The 13,621-nt window shown below is 35.5% G+C and overlaps 1 protein-coding gene across 1 annotated transcript in view; it reads right to left on the bottom strand.

Moving 5' to 3' along the window:
- The window catches only part of LOC308194636 (uncharacterized protein), a 201,012-nt gene that overhangs the window by 39,812 nt on the left and 147,579 nt on the right, over positions 1-13,621 (bottom strand). The window contains exons 24-25 of the mRNA XM_080590772.1: positions 13,474-13,516; positions 12,826-12,965 (exon numbers count right to left, since the gene is read on the bottom strand). The gene's annotated coding sequence lies outside the window, so the exon portion shown is untranslated. The remainder of the gene's footprint in view (positions 1-12,825; positions 12,966-13,473; positions 13,517-13,621) is intronic.

Raw genomic sequence — 13,621 nt, 5'->3', positions numbered from 1 at the left:
TGCAGTAGACATTATTTAGGGACAGGTTGCTAAAGGACTTTGGAAGCAGGCATATTAACAGGGAGACGATTGAAAGATATTTATAGACGTTTGATTCCTGATAGCTACACAAAGCCTCAGCTTCTGGCAAGGACACAAATGGAAATGGAGAGGAAAACTCATTTGAGATTTGCAGAAAGATGCATAATTTTTTAATTCCATAGGTCCATTATTTTCAGCACAACCATTTTTACTCTTGAAATGTAGGTTGTATTACTACGTTCACTTCTGAATTCCCAGCCCCTGGCACCCATAATTCAATTTTCCTGTCTAAAAAAAATGCTGAGGCCTCTATGCTGATATCTCAGCAAACATAATACTTCATCTCTAACTGTATCCTGTTTAGTCTGGATTTGTTCACTAGCAGCAGATCTGAAATACAGCCTTGCAGCATATTCAGTAATAAACACACAAAACTGACAGGCAATAATTTCCTAGTTTTTATGGAAGATAAGATATTTTGCAAAATTTTGCCATATTGTGTGATCATGCCAATTTACCTCTCTCAGTGAGATAGAGTTATTCTTATTGCAAGATAGTAGGAGATGCTACTATAAATCTTGCAGTATCTTGCAAATGTGCAATTACTCTTCACAAGTGCCCAGATGGGGATTATATCTCATTATATCAAGTGCTATGCAAAAAACAAATGTCTGGCTGTAATTAATGGGGTTGGAAACTTCAAGAACAGATCTGCTGATGAAAAAAACACAAATGGTCAGAGTTTCAGCTTGAATAACAACCCAAATGACTGGATGTTTATCTTAACCTTGTCCAAAGTATGTAATCATCCTGAGAATGCAAAACTGGACTGAATCACAAGAATGACCTTTTTTTGCAAGCTTTTCACTACATCCTTTGTCTATATGTTGAAAATATGTCCAAAATTCTTCCTTTCTCATGCTACAGTAGCACTTAGATTTCTGACCTTTTTTTTTTTTTTTAGAAACAGAAAAAACAGAAATAGCAGATCCCTGAAAATAAATAAATAAATAAATAAAACCAATTTTACACAGCATAGGGTGAGAAAAAAGGTCCTTTTTGGTGAAAGCTTAAATTGATTACTATTTTAGGAAAAGGAATTCACACATGAACACATAGATGTAAAATAGTATTGCCAGATTCCCAGTTACAAGCCCTAATCAACATTTCCAGCACAAAACATTCCCTTCCCCCCTCTTAAAACATATCACCGATTAATCAGTTCATTTCATTTACCACTGTAGTGTTCTGAAAATAGACATTATCTCTGGATTATCTTTTTCAAGAACATCTTCTGGCCAATCCACAAACTTTTCAGTATTTCATTCTAATTTGACCCACTAACACATTTACCCAAAGAAAAATTTATGGATCATCTCAAAGGCAAGGCAGGGAGAGGTAGCTGTACTGTTTTTTTTTTGTTTGTTTGTTTGTTTTTTGTTTTTTGTTTGTTTGTTTGTTTTGTTTTGTTTTTTTCCCTTTAGTTTTCTGCAACATTATTTGCTGAACAGGTTCGACTGAGTATATATTCAGACATGCTCTTACTGAAATTTCCTTTAATGTTAGTCATTAACAGATCTTCATACTTCTAAATATTCTTCTTTTTACTGCCAACACAGGTAAATAAAATTGCATTCAAACATTTTTTTTTCTCATTGTATAATAATTTTTTTGATTAAACACACCAAGTGCTAATCCATCTCTAAAAAAGTGTTACACAGCGAGATGTAAGTTTTCAAGTTTTGCTGAAAATTTCATAGTAAACCTATTCTATTAAGCATAGGACAGGTAGGATTAGATTTTTAAGGTATAAAGTGAAAACAGCAGAAATCTTTCATTCAAGAAAAATGACATCTTATAAAAAGAAGGTGTCAAATTTATGATTCTACCAGTTTTCCTTTCATTCTCAGAATTGTAGAGAAACAAAAAGGAAAGCAATCCCATTTTCTTTCTATTGGAAGAGCAAAAGGATCCCAAAAGCAGAGGTGGGTAAATTCTGTTTATCTACCTTTAATTTCAGCCTCAGTGTCACTTGTCGGTCAGAACTTATGTCAGGATTTCACACTTATTAACTGGGTCACTTTTACTGAATCCTTGCAACCTTTACTAATGTATAAATCATAAAGCATGAAGGTATACTTTCATTTTGAGTTAAGTTTACAGAACAAGTAAGCAGGAAAACTACTGCTCTGCTTTTCAGCTCCCCAAGCCTGTCTCCAAAATATTTAATGACCCTAACCCAGCAAAGTCACTGTGCAGATGGATGCCACTTAAACAAACAGCCATAAACACATGATGAACAAGTGGAGCCATAACAGCTATTTTGAGATGGATGGCACTAGTTTCAGAGAAAACTTCCCTTAAAAAGAAAGGCTATTGAATCACCCTTTCATATCTGCAGCTACATTAATCAGCCTCAGGTTTCTCCATGATGAAAAATGAGCAAGTGATGTCCAGCATTATGCTTGAGCTTTCTTCTAAAAAGAGAGGAAATGTCCTGCAGGCTGTGTGGAGCTGAAACTGCCACTTAGCAGTGACTTGGTCATTGGGAAACTGAAATCCACAAATCTGTTCTATTGACTTAACCAGTTTGCTCTTCTAAATTTTCCTTGCATTTTTTTATATCCTGTCTACAAATAATCAACTTATCTCTCTTTTGTACTTGTTTCTGTTTAATGCTATGCTTTTACAAGAGAATTGAAATGCTTGCACTAATTGGTCCTAATAGTTGTCCTTGAAAAATTTTGAAAAATTACTGTTGTTTTGTGTTTGGGAATACAAATACTGACAAGATATGCCAACACTTAATTTGTTCTTGTACCATTTAGTAGGTGAGTTGACTTTGATCACTCTTAACACTTTAAAAAAAAAAAAAAGGATTGAACAATGTAAAATAAGTATGCTGAAACATTTCTGCGTTCCTGAGCTCTCTTAGTCTCTTTTTTTGATCTGTACAACTCAGAACAAGGTATGAGGCATATTTTGCACCATATTATTTATGAACAGCTTGTTCAGGAGAATTTCTCTTTATCTGGGAGTATATACTTGATAGTGTATGCTTATCAAGAAATACACAATACTGAATTGTTGTTCTGAACTTTTAATGGGTAGCAAGCTAAGACAGAGCTTTGCCTAGAGATAAACACAGTATTACCCGGATGTGATGATATGCTCTTGCTTTCATAAAAATAGTATAAAGGAAACCAGAATAAGACTCTGATTGTTTACCTATAAAATATATTTTTTTTCCAACAGAAACTAGGATAGTTTAATGTGTTGATTTTTACATCTTTCTAGAGTCTTTTAAGAAAACCGGCCTGGAGTTTGGAAGGTTTGGACACTGTATTTAAAAGATACTAGTGTCCAGATTGTAAATTCGACTATTTCTCCTTCTCTGCAGCATTTAACAACATTATGACAAACAGAAAAGAAACAAACTCTGCTTGTTAGTATACTTACATAATTTCTAACATTAAAAAATTGTTCTGTGCTATATCTTCTATGATTTTTTCTAACAAAACCAGTAGAATACACTTCTAGCAGTTGACTCAGTCTCCATCAATATCAACTGAAATACCCAAGAGTAGAACTTGACAGAAATAGTAATACTATTCCTAAGAAAAAAAGAAGGATAAAAAAATCTGAGAAAATAACTTAAACCCAAATCCTTAGAACCCCCCAGAAACCCTTGAAAATACTTACTTTTTTCATAGCAAGAAGAAACAAACAGAAAGTTCTGGCCTCCTGAATGCATGCCAGGAAAGCTCCTGTCATTTGCTAGAAAGTGAACTTACAGCAGTGAAAAAGGTGCCTTCAATAATCCCAAGAAGGAAGCAATAAGAACAGTAAAATGATATGAACAGCCTGGTAGGTAGTAATTACAACCATAAAACTGTTGTTGTTTACTCACTCAGCTTTTTATAGCTATCATGGCAAAATAAATGTGAAAGGGATGATGAGATAATTTGGAGAAGTTTTAATCATTTGAGAAGCTCATCATGTCCAAGAGAGCTGTAAAGACTGAAAGCCCAAAAGGGCTCACTGGTAAATTTGATAAATGGGCAGTCTACTGTGTTTTCTGAGAAAACCTGATAAAGACAACTCTATGTGAATACAGAAGTTGTTTAGGAAGGAAAAAAAAAAAAGGTTTATTTTTTTTTTCTGAGCAATTAATTTAGAAATGTTTCTTGTATGAATAATTTCACTATTTCTATTTCAATTTCATGACAACACAGAAGATATAGATTTAATGGGAATTTCATGCTCAAACCAGCTCTGATACTGCATAGGAAACTGTCAAAATTAAAAATTCTGCAAAGAACACAATTTGTGAAATTTTAGTTCAGAGCCAAAGCATTTAATTTTTTAAAAAAATAGTAACTTTCAAATAAAATAATTCATAATAGTTCATAATGTTGATATATGAAGGTTTAACATTTTCTAAAGGAAGATAAAGTAGTATATAAAAACTATCACACATTTGAATTGTGTGTAGTTGAAAAACTAAATGAAGTTTCAAGGTTTTAATTCTGTCCTAATTTAACTTTAGCATGCAATGACATGATAGAAGGATTATTAAAATAAATGGCAATTTCCATAGTTGGAAGCTTTCTGTGTCACAGAAGACTTAATGTTTTGTTAATGTGAGGAGACCAAGAGGAGATAAAGGAATATGGTGAAGAATTGGTGAAGAAAGTCTATGCTGAAGAATTCTTTTCTGTGTTTTTAATATATTTTTGCTCATTACCAGATGGATGAGCATCTGAGAAACTATTCTTGATTAGTTTAATTAGTAACTAGTTTAGAAAAACCAAAGCCCACCTAATTCAGTAATGATATTAATATCCAATAACTAGGTCACATTACCCCCAATTACTATAGAGATTACAGAGTTCCTTATGGAAAAAAATCTTTCCATATCATACAGGACATGAATAAAAAGCTGGGATATGTCTAGTGCAGTAATGGATTCAGTCAAGCAGAAAATTAACCAACACACAGCGGAGGGTGGCGGAAGGGACACGGTTGTCTCACAAACTGTTTGGAGACAAGTAAATTTCACTCAGAAATGAAAGACTAGATACTTTCATCCACCAACCAGAAATTAGTGCAGCAGGTAGCCAGCAAGATATCCTCCAGGCAAGACTGGATTTGTTCTGTGTCCCTCATGCCCATTTCTCCTTCAACATACTTAATAAGCCTGGTATGGGGAGTCTTGGCAATTAGCAGAGCAGCTATCTCTGGCACTGACTTCCGCATGTGGGCTAAGAAAATTTAAGAAAATCCAGATCACGGAAGTCCTTATTATTTCAAATGTCTTCCATCTGTTTTCAGTCAATGAGAGCACTTTCACACACCATGAAAGTACCATGTTGCTGAGAACCTTCAATACTACAAAATATTTTCAGATGATGAATAACAAAAATCAAACAGAAAAGAGATACGCATATTCGCTAAAGGAAAACTCTTGAGGAAAAGGCTATGCCTAATCTATCTAATCTGCATGTAATGGGTATTAAGGTCCTGATTTCACAATTTCCAACACTCTTCAAGCCTACACTGAAGCCTTCAGGACTGTTCTGCTTTGTCTGGAAACAATATATTACAAGGAGGATAAAAACTAACATCAGTTTTCTCCCCACCTGAAGTCACAAATACTCAGAGTCCCACAGATCAGATATAGCTAAAGATCCCTTATTTGATGGTATGGACATGCATAGGGTTATACAAGAAGCTGACATAGGGATCTCATAAGCAAGATAAGAACCATATCTTTTATATCCATCTATGTATACAGTAATCAACAGTATAAGACATTTAAAGATATTTATCAGTTTAGCAGTATTATCAAATGTTTCTCACATGAAGAGAAAGAAACTCAAAAACACACAAAAGAAAGCCCAAAGCCAGCCATTAGCAGTTGTAGACATGATAGCACACTTAACTTGGATTGATTTATGCAGTGTACAGGACACAAACTTCTACCTCCATAGAAGTAGGTAGAAGCAAGCAACTGCTTGCTCTTTACACTAAACTAAGATGTTATTTATGCTTGAAAAATACTTTTTAATTTATTTTTTTTATATATTTACATATGTTACATCAACCGTTAAAAATAATTGTAATGAACAATGTAACCAAACCAGATATATTTGAAATTGTTCATCTTTAAGCTGATTTATTTCTTTTCAAGGCCTACACTAGGTTTGTTGATATGCCTTACTATGATATATGCCATCAGACATAGGCATGCATGTTCAGTACTTCCAGGGGATTATGTGGTTATACACTAGACAAATTTCAAGGTCCTTAAATTTTCCCTGCAGTTTCATCTCAGAGGTCAAGATTTTAATTACTAGGGACAAATTTATTTTTAAGATGGGATTATTATAAGGTTTTTCACTGTGATTTATTCTTCATTGTAATCAACATTGTTAAGAGCTCCAGTAATGTACAATTTATTAAAAAATAGTCTTTTTCCTGGTCTTCTTTGAAAATGTATTCTGTTTTGCAACCATATCTTTTCTTCATAAAATAGTTACAAGTCAAAATGACATGCATCAGTGGCCTTTAAGAATAAAAATAAAGCTATTTTCCAAACTTTTTCCCTCATATCGAAACACTGTTTAAGAGAACTGTAGTTTTCAATTTGCATGGTAGAGATGCAGTAACCAACTGGAAGACGGTTGCTGCCAGGAACATTTGGTGTCAATTACTCTATGGCTGAAGAAAAAAAAAAATATATATATATATATATATACATGTATATATATGTGTGTGTGTGTGTGTGTGTAATTTTTAGAGAAACTGATGAAATCTCACGTTTTCCTTAGGTTTGTCAGAATTGAGAATTTTCTGCATTTTCTGTTCTGTCAAAAGGCAGTTTGTCCCAGCAAAACATCAAGATGTCTTTATCTAAGTAATTGCCCCACTTGCATTCTCAGCAGACCAGAAAGTTGTACTATTTTCATGAGCAATAATGAGAATACTAGAATGTGATTATTAAATGCAGACATCTGAGGGACAGAAATTGTAAAAATGGAGGACAATTTTCCACTTACGCTTATGTAAATGGCTGCCATTATTATTCCTGGAACTGTCCCATAACCACTGCTATTGGTGGTCACATACCTTGGAGCTCAGATCTGTCTCTGTGCTATGTGTAACTTACTTATCGCATGAGTAGACAGAATCAGGCCCTTATGATCTTAAAAAAAATTAAAAATAAAAATAAAAAATAAAAATAAAAAAGTATTGTAAGTATTGTTCTTACACTTTTCTTAAAATAATTTTTTAGGCTATAATAAAATATACATGGAGTGTAATTTTCAGTTCATAAAGAAAACTAGTGATTTCTGGGTTGAAAAAATGACCTCCAATGAATAATAAAGTCCTTGCTTGTGGCTTCAGAACTTAAACCCCATAGGTTTTCACCTTTTTCAATCCCATAGAGCAATTCCTTTCCCTATAAACTAAGGCTCCAGCCCACATCTGTTTTATCATATATCTTTAAAATGTCATTTTAGGCTAAAAATGTGCTAAATGAACTTTAAGTATGTTCTACCAATCATAAAAAGAAAACTGCACATAGACCTCCAAAGACAATGTAGAGTATAGAAATTGTGTCATGCTGGGAAAGAAAACAGTCTAGCCATAGCTGTTCATAGTCTGCTGGCAACCCAGCAGTAGGTCGATCAAGCTATTCTTGGTTCCTCCAAAGAAAAACAGTATTTCCCTTTCAATCTACCTTTGTGTCCCTAGTGTGTGGAGGCCGCATTGGTGTGCATAGCCAAAACGATCACTCTCAACTTCTGAGCATGCTGGTTCACCTGTACTACAGCTGGACAGGCACCTCCTGGAGATAACTGGGGGATGAGAGGTTGTCACTGGGATAACAGTTACTAGTGAAGCTCAAGTTTCTCAGCAGATTATCAAGGTCTATGGCTCATGATTAGCAAACTCCAAGTACATTTATTGAAAAAAAAAAAAAAAAGAGCAGCTTTCTTGAGCTGGCACAGTCTCTTCTGTAAGTTTTGCAATCTTGTATATCACCAGAGCTATAAAAGGAGGCCCAGAATGTGATCTCATTTCCATCACATCTGGAATGATTCCACTGAAGTCACTAAAATCCCTTTCTCATGTCTCCAGAAGAACAGGCTGCAATTACTCCAAAAACTGTCTACCACCAGAAAGGGAGGTAGGAATTCTCCTTTTCTAGGGGCACATTTGGCTAAACCATGCAAAACCATGTCCCACACTTCAAGACTTCCACCTACCTGTGCTGGAGACTAGGTTTTGGAGTTGCTATGCATTTTACTCTATTGAAATTTAAAAAATTCTATTTTTAGGTGCCTCATGAGTTCATTGTGAAGTATAAAACATGTAGTCACTGAAGTTTGCATCCTTGTAATCTTTTTCTGATCATTATTTACCTGAAGATGTGTGATGAAAACTTTTTCTAAAAGTCTGTGAAATTAAAGGTCTTAATTCCATTTACAGAAGAGAATATTAAAACTGAAGGGAACCCACACAACAATTTATCTGGTAACCCACTGCCAAGACTGTTTCTAATTTTATTTTGGTGAAACTTGGGAAAAACATTGTTACTGCTTCTTTGTCTCCTTCTCTTAGCATAATTAGAGAAAAGTTGGCTTAGTCTTCTTTTATTTATTTATTTCAAACACCACCTCACCTTCCTTTAGCTTATTTTTTCTTTCCTTCTTTCTCCTTCCACCCACTCCCAGTCATAAAGCTTTCTGTAAATTATGGTAAGCTTCACAGCTCTGCGGGTTTAAAAAAAATCCTCATAAAATAAAGCCCCATTTTTTATTTTTTTTAAAGCAGAACACATGCAGGGCACTTAAGAGAGATGTGAAAATGCTCTCATTTGGCTACCCTCATCTGAGGGCAATTTTTGGCAACAGATGAAATTCATAAAGAACACAAGGAATAAATTAGCAGGTCATCAACATCTTTGCAGACACAGAGCATAAGGAGGAGCAAAATATTGAGAAATAGGTGAATCAACAGATAAATTATATATATATTTAAAAATAAATAAATAAAAAAAGCCAAGAGGGTCAAGTTTGAGTATGTCTTGTGTCTTGACACTGTTTCATCCCCCTGAAACTATTAAATGCTTTTTTTTTTTTTTCTTTTTTTTCCACATCTCCTAGCTTCCAGTGTCTCACTGCTGAGTGCCTGTCTTAGGTCTCCCAGAGCCTGCTCTCAGAGCTGAATATTTACAGTTCCAAACAAAGTGCTAAAGCACAGTCTCACAGTCAGGTTTAACGTTTCTCAAAATGGTCACCCAAAGTGTGTAACCCAATGTTAGTAGAAACATTTCAAAATAATGTTCTAGTACAGCACACTGTGTGAAAAAGAAAATGATATGAAATGAAATTTTTAACTTGCAATGTCTTCATGTGTAAAATAAGTATTTTACAAGCCTTGTTATAACACATTACTAAGAAATACAAGGGATTTGTCCTTTCTCTGAGTATAAAGTAGTTTCCTGCTTTCAACTATCTTATTGTTACCAGATCTACTGCTGCAGAAACAAAGTAAATACATCAACAAATCAACAAGAAAAGATTTATTTTTCTTAATAAGTTAAATGAATAGGAAATGACCCATCTACAGTGGTCTCTTGCCAAAACTAGGAGTTAAAACCAGCTAAATAATAGGAATAAAACACCTTGCTGCTACAGTTTATGCATTCAGAAATTCACCATATGCTTGACATATGCTAAAGGTCATGGGCAGCCAATGGCAAAACATAAGAGAGTTTCTAAATGTTATAAATGATCATCTTCTAGCTAAAAAGATACTGAACCCAACACATAATAGATTTTAACACTGGAAGGAACTAAACCATGATTACGTTCTAGTCTGATCTTATGCCGTAAGTTTTTTTGACTGGTTGTAACTGATAAGAGACGAATTAACCTGTTTTCTATATATCATCCACACTCAGATAAACCAGCTTCCCTTAAAAGAATACCATGCAGATAACTCTCAGATAAGGTACAAGTTCATGCATAAAACATCTGGCTCCAGACAGTAGGCAAAAGCTGGCAAGAGCAAAAGGCTGTGGCAGATTCCCTCCCTTGCGGCTGTAGAGCTCTTTCCATCACACCCTCTTGTCCTTCCCACCATCCCATCTTCTACACGCTCTTCCCTGAACCCTTCCCTCCTCACACTTATGGGTAGATAAATCAGTTCAGTGTGGAGAGCTGTGAGGGCCACTGAAGGTACGTACAAGAAAGCTGGGTGCGTGGAAAGAGGGAGGAGAGCTGTGGAGAGGAAGAGGGAAGGCAGCACCGGACAGCAGGGTAAGGAAAGAGGAAACGGCTGCCCTCACAGTGCAACAGGTAACATGAGAAAAGTCACAGTAACCTTTATTTTTATGTATTGACAGCTCACTCTCCTTGCTGGAGTCAGGATGGCACTTGAAAGGAAACTCTAGAATTAAAAATCACCTTGTTACTATCATGTACATAATAACCTGTGCTGTGGAGTCACTTCTATCTATTTACATTAAATACATAGGGATGTGAGAGCAAGTTTATTTATATAAGTAAATGTCTACAAATATGGGAACTTCATGTAAAATGTCAAAAGTTCACATTTCCATAGTAAAGAAAGTAATTCCACAACGAGCCCTGATTTACTATGCTTTTGTGTGTAATAGTCCTCAGAGCTTGACCCCGTGTTCTCTCTTAGCACATTTTTTCCAGTACTTCTAGTTTTTCCCACATTTTCTAATTTAATCCTTTCCATACCCACAGATTCTTTTCTTTACTAATTAAAAACTGGACCAGAGTTAATTTATACTAGTTGGCTGACTTATACAACATTTAGACTGGTCAGCCCACAACAGCTGTGAGCTCAGAAAGACAAAGGAGAAGAAAAGGCATGGGACACTACCTTGAAGTTCTCTCCTTTACCTTCCAATCAATTTTAGCCTACTTGTAAAAGCATTTTTTTTTTCCTGAGATCTTTCTACCACTTTAAAATGTTCTTGAAATTGCTGAACAGATCACAGAGGGACAAAGGTACAGAGCTCTGCATCTTGGTAAAATAAATTTATTTCTCTCAGCTCTCAGTTTTTGCCCAATGCAAAGGCACTGTCTTTTTTTTTTTTTTCTTTTTATCTTTATGACTCATACCAGTCTTCCAGTCAGGAAAACATATTTTGGCATGCACTTTTTTCTTTATTTTGATTTAGCTCATCTTTATTTGATGTAGCACCAAAGCTTGTTCCTGAACTTGAATCACAGCTGTAGGACATGAATCCTTGAATGATTAAAGTTTAGATCTCATGAAATGGGTCTCACAGACCACATTGTGTCTTGCATATTGTGGAGTATTATATTTGTCTATGGGATATGTATTTATGTGTAGTGTAATTGCATTAGAAATTGATACATGTATACCACAAAATATTTTTCTGCAGGCTATATTACGATTTATAAAAGCAGGAGGTAGGAGTAGATACAAAAACTTAAGTCTGCCTTTTTGGCAACTGACTCACTAAGCTAAAATTTAGGAAAGGATATGTAAGTGTGATAGCTACTGAAGATTAGTTTAACATTGCATGAGGAAAGAAATCTTGTTAGCCCTTGACATGAAATGTTGGTTTTGGCTGCTCAATTTACTGCCAGTAACACTATTCAGCATGCCCAAAAAACAAGCTTATGGTTAGATTACTACAGACCTGACCTTGGGCAGACATAACAAGACATACAAGTATTTAAAACCCTTTCTTACAATTGGTTGTTACTGCATAAGCCAATGGACTTCTCTTTGGTGGCAATGATTACTAACAAAATTAAGTTTTCCTCTTCCAGCTTTTGGCAGTTAAAGTCAAAATACTGTTCAATAGAGCACTGTGCAAGAGGTTTTCATACTGCTTTGAGAAAAAAAGATCTGTCCATTTGAAATCCTTGTAGTATCATGGTTTTCTTAGGATGCAAGTACTGATTTCTTGCTTCAGGATGAAAGAGGATGAAAAAGGAAGTACTTTTTTTTTTTTTTTTTTTTTTTGTGGAAGATATCTTTTTCACAGCAATCGGAGGCTCAGGAAAGGATGCAGTGAGAGGGTGAAGGGTGCAAAGGGGTATCCCTGACTACTCTTGCTGATGCTTTACTCTTTTGTGGTGAATCACAGAAAAGGAAAGCAAACAAACATGGGCAGCTGGGATGGGGAAGATCTGGCATCAACACAAAGCCTATTTTTATATTCTATCCCAAAACTGCTGGATGTGAAATTCAGAAACAGGCTTCAGAGCAGGAAGAGGAACATAACTCTCTCCTCCCAAAGGGGATGCCACAACCACTAGGCTGCAGATCTTTGCTCCCTGTTGAAAAGGCTTGTACACAGATTTGTACCCTTCTGTGCTCACATAAAAAAAAGTGGAGACAAACAGGGATTTCATTCTTTAAAAATTAAGTAAATAAAAACACAGTTGAAAGAATGCTACCTTTTGACATAGTCCTAGGTGTTTGAACCTTAATGTTCTGGTCTTTATGAGTGAATTGAAATACCTTCATGTATTCTAGGCACAAAAGAAACTGCAGGAATGAATGGCTAATTATGCAGCATCCCACCAGCTGGATAAAGTGATACAGCTCTCGGGCATGTATTCTCGAAAGCACACTCTCAAGCCCCTGCTCTTGCTTGTCGCTGCACAGAGACCCCACCCCCACACCCCCCCACACGCCAAATACATCCCCACAAGTACATCCCCACAAGTACATCCCCACAAGTACATCCTGAGCACCAGGCGGCTTTGTACTGACCTCTGAAGTCCTTTGTCAGAATTAGCTTTAATTAACATGCTGGGGACGCCCAGCCAGTTGTGTTAGCTGGTAAATAGGTGAAGTGGGCTTATGAATCCCCAGTCACCTCTGTTTTCTCTTCAGCCACTAATGCTGTCATTCTACTGGGAAAGCAATAAATAAGGTACTCTCAGCCATCAAGTAAGATTCAATTTAATTTTCAAAACATAAAGGCCTTCTGTAAAAGAAATTCCACGTTAGAGTTCCTCAGAATGTGTTGGAAATGCATTTCACATCATAGGCAAAATGTTTCTTGTTTACTACCGGTGCACTTGCCCAGCTGCCCATAAGGACCACCTCTCGCATGCACTAGGATAACTTTATACATGTGGCTTTCTGATAATTTCAGTGAGGCATATGCTTTTGCAGGATTACAGTTAGAGACTAACCTTTTTTTCTACTTGATGTTGTGGCATTAATTCAACTGAGGTAGAAATTTAACATAATGAGTGATAACCATCCAGACTATCAATTTTTATCTATTTATTTTTAAAGTGTTACATTTGTTTTACTCTAAGTCAATTATTCAACACTAGCCACCCCTTACCCCCTCCCATCCACACAATTTTGTTAACTTCTCAGAAGTAAATTAAAAGAAAGTAACTCAACATTTCCTGGTGGCCTTCCAGAAGATGGTCATCTTTTCATCATCCTAAATGAAAAATAAATAAATAAATAAAAAGCAACTTGTTATTTTAATTATATTTTGAATGCTCCCCCCCCTTCTCATTTTTAGGTGGAGTTTTTATTTCTCCTC

The sequence above is a fragment of the Anser brachyrhynchus genome (genome assembly GCF_964034855.1).
Source record: "Anser brachyrhynchus genome assembly, chromosome: 4".
NCBI lineage: Eukaryota > Metazoa > Chordata > Aves > Anseriformes > Anatidae > Anser > Anser brachyrhynchus.
The sequence above is the reverse complement of the archived record's forward strand: the minus strand, read 5'-3'. Positions and strand labels throughout refer to the sequence as shown.